Source organism: Montipora capricornis, chromosome 3 (assembly GCF_036669925.1).
Source record: "Montipora capricornis isolate CH-2021 chromosome 3, ASM3666992v2, whole genome shotgun sequence".
NCBI classification, from domain to species: Eukaryota; Metazoa; Cnidaria; class Anthozoa; order Scleractinia; family Acroporidae; genus Montipora; species Montipora capricornis.
In genome coordinates this window covers 48,246,694-48,253,360 of record NC_090885.1, presented here as the reverse complement: position 1 = coordinate 48,253,360, position 6,667 = coordinate 48,246,694, and the positions used below count along the sequence as shown (strand labels likewise).

The 6,667-nt window shown below is 37.5% G+C and overlaps 1 pseudogene; it reads right to left on the bottom strand.

Moving 5' to 3' along the window:
- Positions 1 to 245: 245 nt before the first annotated feature.
- LOC138040416 (uncharacterized) lies at positions 246 to 6,275 on the bottom strand (annotated as a pseudogene).
- Between the last annotated feature and the right edge of the window lie 392 nt (positions 6,276 to 6,667).

Here is a 6,667-nt window from a genome sequence, read left to right as displayed (position 1 = left end):
ATACAACAATCTAGAAAGTGATAAAAACTGTGCCATCCGACCTAATTCTGTAAGTTCCACTACTGGACAAGCACATTCTCCTCAATGTTCGCGACACATTTCTTTTAATACTAATTGGGAGAAATATCTGTACCTGTACTGATGACCGGCATGTTGCATTATTACAGACATGTTATTTTGAGGAGAAATTTTCCTTTAAATGAAACCTCAACTATTACCAGAGAAAATGAGAGCATCATTTGTCTTTAAACTAAGGTCATTTTCCAATTATCTGAAATTAAAACAGCCATGAACTCTTCTCTGAACTCACAGAAACTTGAATAGGTGCTTGGTAGTTCTAACGTGTAGCATGTGTGAGCAACTCGCCGTCTTTGAAAACCTTCATCGTTTGTGAAATAAATTGTCAGCGTATCAGTAACAAGAACATCTGATGCTGTAGTAAATCTCAAAAAAGTGGCAAGTTTGGACTCGTCAAAACCTCTTATAAATCTCTTTAAGTGGGCTAAGGTCTCCCCCTCAGCAGCTTTAAGGGGTGTTGCTTTAAGGAGGGAAATAACTTTGACATTAGTTGGCAGTATAGAGGAATACAGTTCATGCAAAGAACACATACCAGGAAAATATAGCTTAAGGTGGGAAACAATAGGCCCCCAGCAATCAGCTACATATTGAGGTTTCTGAATTATTTCCTTGTGGGCAAGTTCTCTGATTATTTCCACTAGTTTGTCTTGTGTAACTCTTCGTTTACAATCAAAAACTGACAAAAAGTCAAGTAATTCAGCATTGTCACCCTGAATGCTATCAGACAAACAGCCCTCTATTACACTAGCCTCGGATTTAGAGACATAGTGCTTGAGGGAGTCTTGCAACATCATGGAGGTTACACTTCCCTCCCCAAAGAGCTAACCAGTGAAAAAAGCTTTGCTTATCTTAAGGGGGAAATATTGGCAATCAGTATATCCCTTAACAAGTATCCTTCCGACTGCCTGCCACTTTTTTCTGTCAAAATCATGCCTGATGTAGGGAACCCTCTCACACTCTCCCAACATGTGTGACTCATAGCAATCTTGCCAAAACAAAGAAAAGACTTCTCTTAAGACTCCAGTACCCTGTCCAGCCTATTCAATACCATGCGGATTTATAATGATGGCATTTAAGTTAAATTTCAATATTGAGGGATCCAGAAAGATCTCAATCATATCTTCTCTGATGAGGGACCTGTGTACTCTTATCATTTTCGCTGGCACTTAATCACTGCATGTTGGAGAAGTTGGTACGACATTACTAATTACTACATCACAATTATTGTTGTGAGTGGACTGGTCACTCCATAGGTCAATAATGGGAGGCACTTCTACAGGCAATTCTGCAGGCACCGACAACAGCGGATCTGCCTGATCTACAATGGGGGACAAAACTCTTAGGACGCTTGACATGATCTGCCTTTATGTCTCCCCTTTTCCCCCACCCCCCAAGCAATGTTGTAGTTTGTGCGGGGCTGTACACTTTACCCTGTCCTAAAAGAATTTCTTCATTCCAACACTGTTTGGAGAGGGGAGGGGAGTGCAATTCGCGGTATCCACGTGGTTAGAGAAGTGCAATATGCTGCATTTGAATATTTGAAAAGTAAAGGTTCTGGAAGGAAGGTTTTCCATATCCGTTCCAAGGAGTTTTGTCCTCCATTGTAGAGGCTGAGGCTGACTAATTGGTTGCTGAAGGGGTGAAGACATTGTTACCACAGGGTTGTTTGAGAGGTCATCAGAGAATTGACTAAAGGTTGGACTCGTCAGTTGCTCATCCTCTTCATCTTTATCCTCATCTTCAAGGGGATCTATACATCTGATGTATACACTCCCTTGCCCTGAGAGCTTTATTATCCGTTCACCATCCATCCTTACCCCCTTTGCCAGTTTTGGAATCACCAAGGTTCCATAGCATGCCTGTATAAAGGAAAGGAAAACAAAACTGTTCTCCCTTGTGTAGTATAATTACATGCTTTGGTACAGATTTGCCTAATCATATCTCTGAGAACAAGGAGTACCAGCGTTTACACTATTGGCCTCCTACCCCCATTCCCCTCCTTTCCTCCGAAGATTGCAGTCACAAATGGAAAAAATTCTCTTTGTTATGAGATGGCATATAATTGACATTTCAACAAAAAAAAAATGAAAGGAACACAACCAGCTTTGAAAGGTTACATTTCCTAGGTATAGCTAGCGCTGGGCGCTGGGCGTCAGGATAAATTATGTCCCGAAAAAGATTTAAAATGGGTTACAGACAAACTTAAGGCCTTAGGTGTCTGGATTTCGACCGATCCCGTGGTTAGCATGAAAGCAAATTACAACGAAAAATTAGGAAAGGTTAGAAACTGCTTAAGCTGCTGGGAATACCGCCGTCTAAGCCTGTTAGGGAAAATTGTTCTATTAAAACGTTTAATCGCTTCTCAGCTTGTTTATATTCTATCACTGTTACCAACGAACTATGCCGCTTTAGATGTGATTAACAAGATGTTCTACAGCTTTCTCTAGAGTGGAAGGGGGTCAAAATTAAGCGAGATGTTATGATCAGTGATTTTAAAAATGAAGGTTTAAGGATGATCGACATTAAATCTTTTAATAAAGCGCTCAAATCAACATGGGTCAAAAAATATTTGGACAACGATAATAGTGGTAAATGGAAATTGTTCTTTGATTCTGAATTACACGATTTTGGCGGTGCTGTTATCTTTAAGGGTAACCTCAACAAAAATGATTTGGCAAAGTTCATACATATATCAGACCCCTTTACAACAGAAATTCTAAAAATCTGGTCAGAAAGCAGGTATGACGATAACATAACTTTCACCGAACATTTGCTCTCTTTACCTCTGTAGCAAAATTCACTTGTGAGAATTGGAAATAAACCTCTTTACTACAAATCATGGTCTTCCAAAGGAATACAAAACGTCAGGCATTTAATGAAAGACACAGATAACCTGCTATCTTTCACTGAATTCAAGGAACGCTTCGACGTCAAACCAAATTCTCTTGTTTATCACGGGGTGATAAACCCCGTTCATAAGATTTTTAAGGAATGCCATAGAAGACAAAAGTGAAAAAAACAGAAATTTCAGCACTTTTGTAGAAAACTTCATAAAAGCTCCTAAACCCAATAGATTGACTTACGAAAAGCTGAGCAGCGCTAAACAGAGCAGCCCTAGGAAAAGCCAAGAGAAATGGTGTGTCGACTGCAGCCTTTCTATCTTCTTTAGTACCTTTTAAATCTTAAACCTCAACAAAAGAAATAAATTAAATTAAATTAAAACATGTTGAACATAAACGATTTTAAAAGGAAGCTATGCCTGCCAGGAATAGATTAATAATTTAGCTGAGAAACCGTAGAAATGACCTTTTTCTTTTTTGTTTATAGCGTACTGAATTCATGTATGTTATGTAATGTATTGTATTATTGTATTCCGGTGTAAGTAAATGTTGTTATTTAAGAAATAATGAAAAAAACAAACAAACAAAAAAAAAAAAACAAGTATCTGTCAATATGTTATCATTAGCAAAGCAACAGCCCTTATACGTATTGATCACAGTACTAAAAAACATATATTTAAGACTAATTTGAGGACTGAACTTTCTCCTTAACGTCTGTTTTTGTTATAAATTTAGGGCAAACACAAACTTTGAGAATCAAATTAAAAGGAATGACGTTGACTCTGTCTCAAATTACTGTTTTTGCAGTTGTGTGCTTAGTTACCTGGCCTGTGAATGAAAGCGAGGCTAGAGTTGAGCTTGTTTTGATAGAAACCTCACTGCTTTTCTTGTGTTAATTTCAACTAATTAGCATGACACCATCGTTAACATAAGAAAAAGAGGGAATTCTGTATCATAACAAGGTCAATTCCGGCCTCATTTTCATCTAAAGGCCTGGTAATTACGCACATATCTGTAAAAAGGTCTGCATATTACTACAAGGGGTACATGACATGAACTTCTGATATTACCCATACTAACCTTGAGATAATCAAACAGAATATCTTTCCTTGGAAGTTGGCTTTCAATGTTTATTTTGAGGTCAAGAGGTGTCCACCTTCTGTCGAAAGAAAACTCGTGAATGATGAGGCCTCTCTCCTCTAATTTGACTTTGTTTGCGTGACTTGGTACTTGGTTCGTTCTTGGATTAGGTATTATCATAAGTCTCTGTGCAGGTTGGACTTCAGAGGGCGCCCAAATTTTGATGACTGCGATCACGATGATGTCTCGTGGTTCGAGGCACTGGAACTACGTTTTCGGCTATTTGTTCTCCCCCCACGTGCGTTAAATGTTGGAAATCTTCTTCCAAGCTCGGCTGCAATCGCAGAACGTCCGCTTGTTGACGGGTTACAACTGCTCGAAACACTACCAGTAGCAGTTGACGATGCTAAAATTCGGATGTCTCTGCATTGGAGGTTGCCAATTGCCTCAAGCGCCTGAGTCGCTATAGCACAGGCGGACGTGATTTAGTCCACGCTCTCGTTACTGCCAGCCATATTTGTTGCCAGCCTCGAGCTCGCGCGCAGTGCATTAGTTGACCAAATAAAAAGTCCATCCAGTTGACCATATATAAAAAGGCACAGGTTGACCAAATAAAAAGTCAACAGTTGATCATATAGAAAGTTAGGTTGACCAAATAAAAAGTCAACAATTGACCATATAAAAAAACAGGTTGACCATATAAAAAGTTTGGTTGACCGCATAAAAAGTCAACAGTTGACCAAATGAAAAGTCAGCTTGACGATATAAAAAGTCACAAGTTGACCATACAAAAAGTCAGGTTGACCGCATAAAATTTTAAAGAGACCACATAAAAAGTTAACTTGATCACATAAAAAGTCTAAGAGACCATAGCAATAAATAAACAATATTGACTAGTACGGCGCCCCACCAGGTTTTTTCATGCACGCGCGCTCGAAATAACAAACAAAATGGCGGCGAAATATTTTTTTTCGATTACTTGCTGTAGGAATTTTTATAGCAGCAGCGACGTGTACACCTTTTCTTCTTTCGGAATCGTTTTTTTTATTGTCTTTTATTGATTTTTTTTCTATAATAATATAATACCTTACACACACAAAGAACAAGAAACAGAACAAAAACAACAACAACAACAACAATATATATACATATATATATATATATCGTTTATGTTATATATATCGTTTATGTTATGTCGTCATGTAATATAACACCATTGTTTTAGATGTCACCTTTGTTTATATGGGCTTGTAATAAATTTGAACTGCCAATTGCCTGAAGATCGCCAAACGGCGTGAAACTCAGAGTAGCAACAGCTGATCTTTGCCTTGTGTGTTTACTTTGTTTTCGCTCTACTTGTAATGGTATTGAGCGCTCTTCACCTTTACACCACACTATAAACTTGGTATATATATATATATATATATATATATATATATATATATATATATATATATATGTATATATATAACATAAACAGGATGTTATAATAATTAGTAGCAGTAAATTATAAATTTCTTGCGCAAATCGATGCCAGCACTTGAACTGTTGTTATCTCTCCATATACTTGCCCCATTTTGACGAGTGTATACTTAATTTATTATTTAAACTTGCAATTCTACTTTCAATATCATAAACTGAATCGATTTTTGATAAAAGAATGGAGAAGGACGGATTTAAAACATTATTTCTACAATAATAAATGTATTGTTTGGCAATAATAGTAACATGATTCAATAACAAAAAATCGTCCTTCCTTTTCCATAAACCAAGTAATATATCTAAAGCGCAAAGTGAATCAATTTGGATACCTATACCTCTACACCAGCAAATCAAATCATTCCAAAGCGTTGTTGTGATGGGACAAGATACAAAGAGATGTTCAAGGAATTCGTCTACAGTTCCACAAAAAGAGCATTGTGAGGAATCCACCTTGCCCATTTTCTTTAAAAGGGTGTTTGTAGTTAAAAATCTATGGAGAATTTTATATTGAAATTCTCGCGACTTTGTATCCAGAGCAACCTTGAAAGGCAAGATGTAAATTTCTTTCCACTCTAGAGAATGTTCACTAAACAAATCTGTGTATCTTTGTTGGGCTGTTGGTATTGTTGAGACTTTAGATTTAAAATCCGCATAGACGCCCTTAGAAATAGCTTTACTTATTGGAGTCCGAATATCAAGCAATCTCAAGTAACTTTTCATCTTGAAGGACAAAGTCTGATTTATCTTCAATGCTTTCTGTTTTAAGAATCTCTCGCCATTTACAAGGAATCGCATCTATTATAGCAATCATTTCGAAAACATCCAGCGGAGAAAAATCAGATTCATTCAAATTACCGGTAGCAATAAGTCGGTTTTCTTCTGATATTAAATCACCAATTCTAATCATTCCTTTACCAACCAGACGTTTATTGTAGAGAGACTTGCCGTGCCGTGAATGGTGTTTTGCCTACTGAATGCAAGATCAATGAGGAATAAAACGTTGTCTATCAAAGATCTGGTTGTAGAACAAGATATCGACTGTTTAGCAATAACTGAAACATGGTTACGCTCGGATGACGCCGATGTTATAAACGAGGTCTGTCCTACAGGATATGGTTTCTATCATGTTTCAAGAGGGTCAAAGGGAGGTGGCGTCGCTCTTCTTTATAAAAAAGGGCTGCGATTCA